The sequence below is a fragment of the Heloderma suspectum genome, chromosome 6, assembly GCF_057233095.1.
Source record: "Heloderma suspectum isolate Gila_16-S chromosome 6, 16-S_ref, whole genome shotgun sequence".
Classification (NCBI taxonomy): Eukaryota; Metazoa; Chordata; class Lepidosauria; order Squamata; family Helodermatidae; genus Heloderma; species Heloderma suspectum.
The window spans coordinates 44216755-44229649 of NC_139463.1; the positions used below are offsets into that span (position 1 = coordinate 44216755).

A 12895-nucleotide genomic window follows, 5' to 3' on the forward strand; every position below is an offset into this window, starting at 1 on the left:
GGCATGAATAAATGGGTAAGGAAACTCCTTGAGCGGTGGCGGGTTCAGGACCCAGGAAAGGCGCAGAAAGATCCGCCTCTGCCCAGCAGAGGGCAACGCTTAACACGCGCGCGCGCGCGCGACTCCTCGTGTCGCGTCCACGCGGAGTGCAACAGCGCGTTTGTTTCGCGGTGACCGAGGGGCGGGTCAGGGAATGTTCGGAACCGAGCCGAATACGCGCAACCGAAATGATACAAAATAAACTGCCAAGGCCGCGGGCAGGGTGATGCCCAGCCCTGCCTCCGCCTCCCTGTCGTTCCACGAGTCAACACGCATCGGATGGAGAAGAGCGCAGCTTCCGCCGCGGCGGAGCGGGGAGCCGCGCCGGGCAGCCTTCCGGCGGCCACTTGAGACAGCGCGAGGGCAGCGCCTTCGGCGGGCCGGGCGCGCCGGGGCCAGCGCGGAGCCGGGTCGCCCCCGTCCCTCTCGGGGGCGGGGAGCGCGGGCGCACGAAGCCGCCCCTTCGCCGGCTCTCCAGCAGGCTCCCGCCCCGGGGCCTGACGTCAAGGAAGGAGGAGAGCGAACGAAAGAGGGAGCGGAGGAGGGAGGGGAGCGCAGCGCGCCGGGGAGAGGCGGGCAGAGCCTCCGCGCCAGAGCAGGGCGAGCGCCGGGTTCGCGGAGCGCAGCCAAGGGGGCGAGCGGAGCGGCAGCTCCGTCTGCGCGGGGCTGTGGGGCGGCGATCGCGGGGTCGCCCGAAGTTTTTCCGCCCTGCCTCTTTGCGAGGGGGCGGCGGCGCGTGCTCTCCCTGGTCGTTCGCGGCTTGCGGGCGGGGAGCGCGCCAGACGCCGCTCCGGAGCCTGTTGTTTTGGATCTAACTCCATCCCCCGCGTCCGTTCGCTGGTGGAGCGGAAGGGAGAAAGAGCGAGCCCGGGAGCGGAGCGCCGCAGGCGGACGGGGGCTGCCGGGAGAGGTAAGCGCGGGGGGGCACCCGGAGCAGACCCGGCGGGGCTTTCCCGGTCGCGGCGCCGCAAGCGGGAGTCGGGGAGGGAAGAGGAGCCGCCGCCGCCGCCGCCGCTATTGTGTGGCTCTCGCTGCCCCTTTCTCTCTCCGCCTGGCCCGATGTTTACCTCGCAGGGCAGGGGAGGGGGGCGAGGCGGGGGAAGGGTCGCGGGGCGGGCCGGGGGCGCCGCTGCGCGCACAGCTCCTGATCGCTCGCGGCAAGCGAAAGAGAGAGGAAGGGGGGAACGACCCCCGCCGCCGGGCGCAAAGAACCGCGGGGAGGCGGCGTCTTAGGCACGCCCAGCCCTGCCATCTCGAGGGGGTTTCCTTGGGGAGGCCCCCCCGCCACATAATAGCACCCCCATTTTCGCCTATAGCAGCCTGGGCGCAAGGCGCGCGCGCACGGATATTGCCCCCCCGCGTTTAATGCATTTTTAGATCTCCCCCCCATCTCTAATTTCCCTAAAAGCGCTCCAGTGTTGCACAGACGCAGTTCTGATTTGCAATTATTTCGCTGGGCGGGGGGGGGGGGGAGAAGGGTTCCCTTCTGGAAAGGGTCTCGGATTGTGTCAACATCACCGCCACCACGTTCACTGTCTCTGTCTCTGTCTCCTGGGATCCAGCGGATCGTATTTGCCCAGGGCCGTTCTCTTTGGAGATTGCTGGGGTGTTGCAACGCGTGTGGGGAAGGGGTGGGGGGCGCCTTTTATTTGCTGCTGTAACAAAGTCCGCCCCGTCCTTTTTGTCTTTCCTTTCGAAAAGGAAAGAACCACGAGTATTAGCTGAAACGTGGGCGGAATCTTGTGCCATGTTTACTCGGGAGTAAGCCCCGCTGATTTCAGCACGACTTCCTGCCAAGGATCACAGCCCTCAAGTGGGTGCGTTCCCAACAAGTGCCTTTTCCACTCCTTTCTTCACCCCCCCTTCAATTTCTCACTGTAGGATTTTTTTTTTTTAGCGTTTCTAGCAAAGTTGTTTTTTTAAAAGCTTTACTCCTTCTACCAGGCCTTTCTTTTTAAGCCAGAGAGAAACAGCTGTGGAAAGTTTTTCTTCTCCCCCCAGCTTCTTTTTAATCCCCTGCTCCTTTTTGCATGTGCGGGCTGGGGTGTGTTTGTGTGTCTGTGTTTTTGCTCTGGATCAAGTTTCTTCTAGTGACTTTTCTAGCCTGCTGCAAGATTACTGCTCCCACTTTTCTTGCCCGGGGTGCTTTCTCCATCACTTGGCAGCGGGAACTCCTGTAGCCCGACCCTGTGCCTGTTTACTCAGAAGTCAGTTTCACTGAATTTAGTGGGGCATGCACACCCAAGCGGAGTGTGCAGCAGGATTGCAGCCGGATCCCATTCCTGTTTACTCAGAAGCCAGTCCCTTTGATTCAGTGGGACTTCGCTCCTAGGTGAGTGTGCATAGGATTGCAGCTTCCTGTCTTTTCCCTTGCACAGGTGGATGGGGGTGGATTGCCCCTTACCCAGCTGCTCTGGATCCCTGCTTAACAGGCCAACAACCAGAAGCGAGAGGCCTGTGAGAGAATCTTGAAAATGATTCTAGCAGACATTTGGCTGGTGAAAGCTCATCAGCTCAGCCTTTCCTCTCCTTCGCCATCTTTTTTTTAAAAAAATCTACTTTTCCCCTCCTCACTGCACAGACTTTTTGAAGAAAGCAGAAATATGTGCTCTGCTTATGGCTCTTGTCAACAAAGGTTTGAATCTACAAGTGCAGCTTTCCCCAACCTGGTGCCCTCCAGATGTGTTGGACTACGATGCCCATAATTCCCAGCCAGCACACATTTGCAGGGCACCAGGTTGAAGAAAGCACTCCCTGGCAAGCGGTTGAGCTGGCAAGCAAAGGGATTAACCCTGTCTGGGTTGGCTTCCCTAGTTTTAAAACAGAATGACACATAAAGGTCCCCCAGTGTGTGTGTGTGCGTGCACGTGCACATACTACCATCTGGGATTCTTTTCTCCTCCAAGTGTAGTCCCCCCTCCCACCTTTTATGTTCTATTCTTTCTACTCCCTCTTTTTTCTCTTAAGTAATTCTAAAACACAAATAGATCCCCAGGGCTTGTTTACATCAGAACAAAGGCAGAGAGGCACTAGACGCTCAATGGAGCTTTTATTTTAAATTACTCTCCAGTCAGAAATGTGCCAAATGGCTCTGGCCTCTTTTTTTTCTTCCCCTGGTGTCCTGGCATCTGATCACACAAGTGACATAGATGCCAGGACATACAGAAGGAGGGTTGCCAAATGACCAGAAAGAAACCTGGCTAGCCTGCCCTTGTGCTTTTCATAAAAGCTTGATCTGCGAAAAATGGCAGGTGACGCTTCTCAGGGTGTGGGGACAGATGTGGTCGCTTGCTCATGTGTGCCAGTGGCTGACAGCTGCTTTTAATGAGGCCCAGGATTAGTGGGCAATCAAAATGTTGGCAACCTTACACAGGATCACACAACAGGAAGCCCATAGGCAGGAGCCGGTGTTAGGGGTGTGTACTAGAAATCTCTTCATGTGGATTACCTACCCCTTAAAATATGCTTTGAGCCTGTGCAGTGTAGAGGATCCCTTCCTACCCCTTCATCAAAGTCACTGAAATGTATTGGCTGTAGGGTCGAGACTGACACAAGGAAGTCACTGAGACACAAGTGACTGGTGGAATTCTCTGCCACAAGATGTGATGGCCACGAACTTGGGGAACTGCTGAAAAGGACCAGACAGATCTGTGGAGTGGTCTGTCGGCAGCAATTAGCCACACTAGCTATACAGAGCCTCCGTGTTCAGAGGCAGTATACCAGCGGGCTGGGGGCAAGCAACATCGAAAGGCCTTTGCCATCATGCCCTGCTTGCAAGTTCCCAGATGCGTCTGTCTTGTCTCCTCTTGCAAAAGAGAATGCTGGACCGATGGAACTTAGACTGACCCAGCAGGGCTGTTCTTATGTTCATTGTTTTTGCTCCGAATCAGGGTGGGCAGAATTGGGGGGTGGGGAGAAGGAATGGATTTTCCCGTCCTTTCAATCCATGCTAGTGGTGGTTTCTAAACCCATGATTGATTTTGAGTGTGGACCTGCAGAGTTGTCATCCTTTCCTGTGAATTAATATGGGTGCATCAGTGCTTGATTTCTTGTGCACATGCAAGATAGGATAGCAGGAGGCGGGGGAGCAGTGTTGGAGTCCTTGGTTTCTTCTTACTTTCTCCTTTCGATTTCCTAATTCCACCCTCTCCCCCCATTTCTCCTCCTCCTAGGCAGCTTTCCCTGCAAGATTATTACATTAGTTTAGGCCACCTGTCTCCAACCTGGTGCCCTCCAGAAGTGTTGGACTACAGCTCCCAGGATCCTCCAGCCAGTCTTCACATCTGGAAGGTACCAGGTGTGTGTGGGGGGGCTGGCGTAGGCCATCTTCATGGGATCCTGGTAGTCCAGAGGCACTGGGACGGGAGCCAAGGACAGCCTCTCCCTCTGTGTCCCCTGTGTCAACACTTCTCCAGAGCTAAACCCACATGTCTGAGCTTTCAGGCAGTGTTCTAAATCTACAGGGTGCTTTGCAAAACGTGGAGGGTGCGGGACTTTAATTGGGCAAATGTTCTTCTGCTCTAAAAAGTAAATTAGATGCGAGGGGGGGAGGCATGCTGAGCAGGGCTCCACAGTATGTCCTTCCACCGCCCTTTAGCTTGACGAGGCTGTGTGTCTGCTTGGACACACAGAAGCGAGCAGATCCACATTCACATTTTGCTCCATATTGCCGCTTGCCCCTGTGCAAAGAGCTCCCTGCTACGGATCTGGGCACTGGCGAGAAGGTTGTGTATTCCTTGCCGGCAGGGGGCGCCCTGGCGCCCTCCGCCTCTCTGGCACTCTTCCCCAATGAGGGACCCTGTGTTGTTTTCGTTCAAATCTCTTTTCTAGGCAGGACCAGAGGAGCTGCAAAACTCCAAAGTGGGATACATTTGGGGCTTGGTTGTGGAGGGGGGAGCGAGTTGCCAAATGGCAGAGAGCCGCAGCTCTTTCGCCTTGATCTCCTGCAAGCCCTTTTATCTCTGCTTCTGTGGCTTTTGCCGTTTGGGGTGGAGAGGCTGCATGGCCTCCAGATGACTGAAGTGGCTTTTGGAGAGGTTCTAATTTACACGCACGTGCGCACGAGCGTTGGTTTTCACTCTCTGCGCCAAGTCCGCTCTTAAAAAGTACTGGCTGGGGAGGGCTGTGATTGGATCTGGGACTAGAAGCCCACCAAGCTGTACCCCTAGCCGGAGAGAGGCCTCATCAACTCCCCGTGGTTGTGCAAATCCAGGTGACAGCAGATGTACAGCAGGAAAGCTCCCCACACAGCAAATAGCTCAAAGCAAGTGAGTCAGGCTGCAGTTAATCAACTGGAAGGACACTGCTTGTTTCCCTCTGTCCTGCTCAGCCCTGATCTGTGATAGAAGAAGCTACCTTGTGCTGAGTCAGTCCATTTGGTCTCTAGTCACGTATCTTTCCCGATCTGGTGCCTGACAACCTGTCCCGTGGCCATGCCTCACGAGAGGGCTGCTTCTTGGCATGATAGATGGGGGCAGTCTGAGATATCAGTGTTGGGGCTCCCCATCATGCCTTAAATTCTGGGGCCGACTTTTCCGGGACTTGTAAAGTTATTGATTAATGCTCCTGTTCAGTTGTGCCTTAAAAACACACACTCTGGGATAGATTCCCCCCCACCCTGGACTTGTTCTATTGTCTCTCAGCAGCATCATTCTGCATAAGCAGGGAGAACTACAGACAGGTGGGAGACCGATTAGATAGTAAAAAGAATGCTTCTGTCGTGCCACTCCTGACTGTTCAACGTGCTTCTCATATGTGCCCTCAAAAACCCTTCCAACAGCCCTGCAAGACAGGCCAGTATTATACTCTCTGTATTGCAGATGCAGGGCTGAGGAAGAGAGAATAGTAGCTTCCCTAAGTATCCTAGCTTCCTAAGATAGCTTCCCTACATAGCTTCCCTACTATTCCCTAATAGTAGCTTCCCTTGCCTAGTGTCAGAGGTGGGGTTAGAACCAGATTAGACGTCCTGGTTTGTAGCTCCGCCTTCTAGCCGTTGTGTAAACTAGTACTGGTTTTGTCTGCGTGTCCTTTCTCACCTGCACTGGTTTCCAGTGCATTTGTGGGCTCTATTCAGAGTGCTGTTTTTTACCTATAAAGCTCTACATAGCTTGGCACCTTGAGAGCGGATGAAACGTCTCCTCCTATACGTACCTGCCCCTCTTTCATAGTCCCCTGCAGAAGCCTTTCTTCAAGTGCCCCCATACTCTGTGGCTTGGAGGATGCCTTTTTGCAGGTGGCCCCCCCAACTCAGTAATGTTCTCCCTAGAGAACCTTGCCTGGTATCCACACTGTTATTTTTTTCAGCACCAGGCTAACGCTTTCCCGCTGTCTCAGGCATTTTCAGTATTTTATCATTTTGGGGGGTATCTAAGATGGATTATTTTCATTCTTATGGGGTGAGGCTTTTAGCTTTTGTATCCATATTATATTTTACCATGCTGGAGTGGTGTTGGGTTTATTTGGGTTTAAAGCTGTGCTAGACTTTATCAGTTTATTTTGATTTTGTTGTATTATTGTTATGTTATGTATGTTCTATATATATTCTAACTGAACTATACAATGCCTAGAGCATATTTTTATGGGGTGTTTAACAAATGCAGTAAGGGTTCAATCCTATGCATGTTTAGACAGAAAAAAGTCCTACAACTCCCAGCATGCTGGGAGTTGTAGGATTTTTTTCAGTCTAAACATGCATAGGACTGCACCCAGTATCCACTCCGGGTTTCAGTCAGAATTCTAAAGGAGTTATCCAGGGTGTGCACCTTGGATAGCTCTATTAGAGTTCTGACTGAAACCCGGAGTGGATTCACCACTCCGCTGACATCAGAATCACCAGGCTCCACTGATTGCACCATAAATAAATGAAATTCCAAGCAAAGGATGTATGTAGCCAATGTTCGTAGCTCCTCCATGGTGGTGGCAGACTTCCTGGTGGGATGGTCAGACTTCAGGCTTGTGGGATCTATTTTGTTTTTTAACTAGAATGCTGAGAGCCACAAACTGGAGCCACATGGCTGGACATATGCTAAGAACTAAGGAACAGGGTGTCTCTGAGCATATGTTCAGCCCAGGAATTTGTGATTGGTACCAGAACTAAGCTCACAAGTCCTCTTACACAAAAATCCACTCCTGCCCCCGCCCCCGTATTCTTTTTTAGCAATCTAATTTGGTGGTGTGGGGAGCTTTTTTAGTTGTTGCTATCATTAGACAATTGGGAGTCAGAAACCCTTGCGATCTACAGCAAATTGCCCAGAGATCTACCAGTAGATCCCAAACTTACCTTCTGTCCACCCCTGGTTTACAAGTTATTGATGTCAGGACTGGATATGTTCTTTCCCCCCTGGTTTCCTCTTCCAGGAGTTGGTGGATTGGTCTGGGATCAAGCAGGCAGGAGGGTAGATCTCCAGAAGGTAGATCTCCAGATGTTTGGGACTTCTGCCCCCAGAACCCCCTTCCAGCATGGCCAATGGTCAGGAATACTCGGAGCTGAAGTCCAAGACATCTGGAGATTTACTTTCTGCCCACCGAGGATGAGACCCAGAGGAACTAACTGGATTGTGGTAGTTTCCTGCCTACCCCACTCAGTCGTCCTTTTCATTCTGGCCTAGGGCTGGTCCATGATGTTGGAGTGTCCGGAGTAAAATGTGCTCCCCCTCCGCTAATTAATATGGGACACAATCTACTGGGAGATTCTCCTATGCAAGCCCCATTGAAAGGAATGAGAACTTCCCAGTAGCTTGCCCCCATGGGTCAAATATGTTTGTGTTTCTTGCGGCTGCCTTTAATTGCACCCCAAATCCATTCCCTGAGATGGCCATTTAATGTGAGGGTGCGGCATCTTTATTTAAAACCCATTAAACTCTTTGTTGATCCCTTTTCTGCTCTGCCATCTCTCTTTGTGTTCATCTTGGAACCTCCACCAGCAGTGAGTTGGAACACTCTTCCTGTCTTTTTGATGGCTCCCTTTCTTTGTAGCATATACATTTGGGAGGGTTTACGTGAACTCAGTGGCAATATAGAGTCATGGAATTCAGGGTTGAGTCCCTGACATCCCCACTTGAAAGGCTCTCTGGTTACAAGGCTGGGGAAGGCCTTTTGTGGTCAACAACCATTAGCACGGCTGCCAGTTGAACTTACTGGGGTGGCTGGACAGTTTGACTGCTTCATTATAAGGTGGCTGTTTGATATATCCATGGGTAAAAGCTGGTTCTTTTCTGCTGCATTGGTATCAGTTGGTGAAATTAGGGATGCTGGAGAAATTCAAGATGGATTAAAATGAGTTCGAATTTCTAAGAATCTGACCTGTGGAATCTGCTGTGGAGCGACCCCCTCAGGCCCTGTGGAGTCCATGGGCTTTCGGATGATTTTTTTACTTTCCCGAAATTAACGCATATAAATCCGTAGAAAAATATGTACGTTACTGCTGAAGAAACGTAGAATGGAATAGGGGACAATACACTAAATGTTATGTACTGGGGTAAATTATGTAAATACGTAAGTATTTACGTAAGTATTTCCGTATTTTTCCGCACGATGAAAAAAAATATCTGCATCCATCTGTGGGTGGATGACGGAACGAAAGCCACCTGACAATCCGCAAAACACAGACGGAGTGAAATAATGTGGAAACCACCAAACTGAATGGAACTCTTTATCAGGCACAGCAGAAATTAAATTATCTGCTATGGAGGGAGATTGGAGTTACAATCTGCACTGATGCAAGTTCTTTTAGTCCGTTCACTTAAGCAACTTCGCTTAGGCAACTAACTGTTTTGAGATGTAAGGCACCATCTAACTGTAGCAGCTGAATATATTTGCATTAGGAAGTAAGCCTGGTTGACATATAATTGAGATGTACCTAAATGTATTTGCATTAGTTAGTGGCCGGGGTGATGTCTGAAGTGAGGAATTTGCTCCCTCCTCTGGTCTCTGATGTTCGGCATTAATTCAAGTGCTGCCTTAATCTTTTGCGAGCATATGCACGCAGCCCCAGTCAAAGGTATCGCCTGACGCAGTGGGGGCTGGTTCCCACATGCATGCGTTCACTCCTTGATTTCTCAGCGTTTGACAGCGGGCGACAGATGTGTAAACAGACTGTTGTGTTGAAGGCCAGACGAAAGCTCTCCCTGTGCCGCTTGACTGCCGATAGCTCAGCCACGCAACCACAGCACCCTGTGATGCTGCACGAGCCGGGCCTTTGCATGTCTCAGGCCCACATCAGATCGTCATGCTTCCCCACCCCACCCCCCAGCTCAAAGTGGCTGGAGAGAGATCACGCTGTCCCGTAGTGCACGCACTTGCACCTCTTGGGTCCACGGTCCCTCTTCTGAACTGCTTTCGGCTCTTGAGGAGGACATGCCCCCTGTCTCCAGCCTTGGATCGACACTGCAGCACCTCTCTCTGGGCAGACTTGCCTTGGAACCATCTTGATCAGCCTTCTCCAATCTGGTGCCCTCCAGATGTGTTGGACTGCAACACGCATCATTCCCAGCCAGTTGCAGTCCGTCACATCTGGAGATCACCAGGTTGGAGAAGGCTGATCTAGAAAGATTGTCACTGCCTGGGAGAGGAATAAGCCCCTGTAGCTTTTGGCACTGCTTATCCTTTCTCTATTTGCACCCCTCTACTTTTTCTCCTCCTCCGCATCCCTTTCGCCTCCCTTGCTTCGACCCAGTATGGTGCACAGTCCCCTGGCCTGTCTTCACTTGCAGCCTCCACTCTCTTGCCGCCGCCGCCGCCAACATGATCTCCTTTTGCTCCCGAGCTCTGGAGGAAGCAGGGTGGGGAGACGGCTGGTCCCTTTCCTCTTTCCGACTCTTTTGCATGTGGGATGGGGAGCTGCTCTTGAAGTCCTGAGCCTCACTGAGTCTGGGCTGCCTCTGTGATGCACAACGCTGGTTTCAATATGGCAGAAGGCGGTGCTGCTGCCAAGTCCTGTGGCTACCCCTGCTGTTTCTGGAACCGGCGTAAACGCCAGCCTTCTCTTCTCGCGTGATGTCTGCTTTGAAGATTGGCTTCTTGCTGGGATCCCTCCCCTTACGTGTCCTTTGGTCTGGGGAGAGCCCCCTGCTCCAGGAGAGCCATTCTCTCTCACATCTGGCATGATGTGGCTGATCCCAAATGCATCTGCCAAGAAGCGAGGAACAGGCAGACGGCAACCTGGAGGTATCTGTCCTAGCCTCCTCTATATTCATTACTCATCCTGATCTATTTCTGACCTGCAGGTGGGTAACAGAGGAGTTGTTAGAGCTGGGCCCATGGGGCCCCAGCCCGTGTCTTCCCAAAGCCCTGGATCTATTTGACAGAGACCCGAATGTCCATTGGTGCCAATGGGCAAAGGTTTTTTCTCACCTTCCAGGAAGCAGTTTACAAGGGGGATTGTAGTTGGAGAGGGAAGGATTAACTCTCCCCTCCACACAGGCTCCGACGACACCCCCCTTCCCCAAAGCTTCCCCAGCATAGCAATAAAGCTTAGGGAAAAAAAAACATTTTCCATTGGTTTGGGATGATCTGGGCCAGGGTACAAATTCACTGAAGAATTTATTTTGAGATTATTTGGATGAGAAATGATTGGGCTGGCTTTGCCTCCTGTGAAATTGAAACAAATCCTAGTAATTATTTCTAAATTTGCATATGTAGTTATATATCAGCATATGCACATTTCACGCAGATTTGTATCGTATGGGCCTGGGCCTCAGATCTTTTCAGTACCTAGCCACATCCCTGTTTCTACCCATGTCTTCCTCTCTTCTGCTGTATGCCTGGCTTTTTAGTTACTTTCGATAAAACCACTGTCAGTGTACATAGTTCTGTTAGAGTTGCCAATTCTTGAAATCGCCAATGTGGCTCGGTACCTACCCACTAACTGTGCCATCTTTTTGTGGGTTCCTGAGATTGGGCACTGATCCTAACATCTGTCTTTTGGTTTTGACAGCACTGCAAGAGGGCGGGGTTTTTCTCCTGCTACTGATTAACTTCTCTTTCATACATGAGTGTGGTTTCTCTTCACTCCTTCCTACTCCCAGGGTAGGAATTGGAAGTGCCAAGCCCAAGACTCTGGCTGGCCCAGTTCAACCCTCCTCCAACCAGCAGGAAGGGGCAATCTTCCCCAACCTGGTACCCTCCATATGTGTTGGACTACAGCCAGCTGGGCTGGCTGGGGGATTCTGGGAGTTGTAGTTGTAGATTCTGTCATAGGGAATCGGTTCCTGGTTTGAGCTCTATAGTACCTGGCTCCCAGCTTACCCAAGAGCATCTAATAACTTCTGCGGGGTAGACATGTCACATCAAAAAAGACAAAGAGTCTTAAATATTAGCAAATATTTTATGACATAAGCTTTTGTGAATTAAGACAGAGAGGGGGAGGGAGGACAGTGAATTGTGGGGTGAAATGGCAATGAAATGCAAAAAGTAGTTTGTGATGATTCAGTTAAAGCGTCAGTGTATGCAAAATAAGCACAGGGATAATTAACAATAGCAGTCATTGGTGATACAACACAGTCATCCTAGATTTCTTATGTTAATTAACAGCTATGTTAATTAGCACCTGTAGTGGGACAGGAAACCACTGTCTGTATTTATGCCCAAACTGATCAAATGGAACTTCATGAGAAGTAGTAATTCAGCATTTCCACCCTGGAGTCTCCCTTAAATTTTCTTACAGCTGAGCAGAGATTAACCCAAATTTTATGTGGTTCCAAAAGGCAGCCCAGAGAGAAAGTGTTCAAATTGGGCTTGTCTGAAGGAAAGGTTGTTGGGTGCATGCATTGTCTCCTTGTCCCTGCCATTTATTCCAGTTCTCACATTTGCTTTGTATAACGGAAGTCTAATTTTCAGGCAGGCATTAACATTAGGTAATGAACTATTTTTAAACAATTTGCATAAATGAATAGCAACCTAACACATCCAAATCCACACAGATTCAGGGGGGACGGAGGTTGCTGAAAAATTTCAAGCCTAGTTTGGAAGGGGTAGGGGGAGAAAACAGAGATTCATCTGCAACAGAAGTCCTTGAGCGCTAGCCGGCCTGGACCCATTGACTTTCGACCACGCCCACCACTGGACTGTGGCCTCCGAAAGCTTCTCTGCAATGGAATTCAGCCACCAGGCTGGAATAGGATCGACACCCCTGGAAGCCCTGCTGCTTGATCCCAGATTTGGTAGAAATGCATTCTGCCCATGTTCGGGGCACTCCTTTTATTACCTCACAGCCCCCTGCCTCCAGTCTCTGAATAGAGGTTTCTGATTCTGCCAGGAGCTTTACTTGGCCCCTTGCTAGGCTGGACTCAAACCATCCTCCTTTAAGCATGTCTTCCCCTGTCGATGACGAAGGGGACAATCCAAGATGAGGCTCAAATCTGGCAGCATTACAGCTCTGCTTGGCGGGGTGGGCTTCCTGGTGAAATACCCTGCAGCTCCCACCGGCCTGTTTGCTTTTTCCCTTTCCGGAAATCCATTTATATTCATCCTTTTGCCATGAACTCCACCTCCTCTGGGGACTCAGTGAGGGAGTGAGCTTCCTGTTTCCCTGAATGGAAAACAATTGCAGCTGGAACTCCCACCGTCTTTGCTCACGTTAAATTCTAGAGATTCTTTTGCTCCGTGCTTTCCGAATGTCTCCCAACTCACCCTGGCCTTGTATCGTAGCTGTGCTCTGGTGAATGCTGATGGTGTATGTGTTAGATGGCCCATTCACACATTGTACACGCTATAGTTGATTGCACCTGGCTGGCAGCAGGGTGTGTGAATTTCTGCCTGTAGCATTTAGATCCCGCACTTAATGATGCACTCCTCGAGTGATGGAATATGCATGTCTAAACCAGCCCCTCGAATTATAGGTCTGCAGTGACCAGAATAT

At 50.9% G+C, this 12895-nt stretch overlaps 1 protein-coding gene across 2 annotated transcripts in view; it reads left to right on the top strand.

Moving 5' to 3' along the window:
• The first annotated feature begins 554 nt into the window (after positions 1-554).
• The window catches only part of SEMA4C (semaphorin 4C), a 68529-nt gene continuing 56188 nt past the window's right edge, over positions 555-12895 (top strand). Inside the window, exon 1 of one of the 2 annotated variants that reach the window (XM_084804116.1) lies at positions 555-949. The gene's annotated coding sequence lies outside the window, so the exon portion shown is untranslated. Of the gene's footprint in view, positions 950-1715; positions 1857-12895 lie in introns of those variants that run through there. The other variant, XM_084804117.1, reaches the window with a different exon arrangement.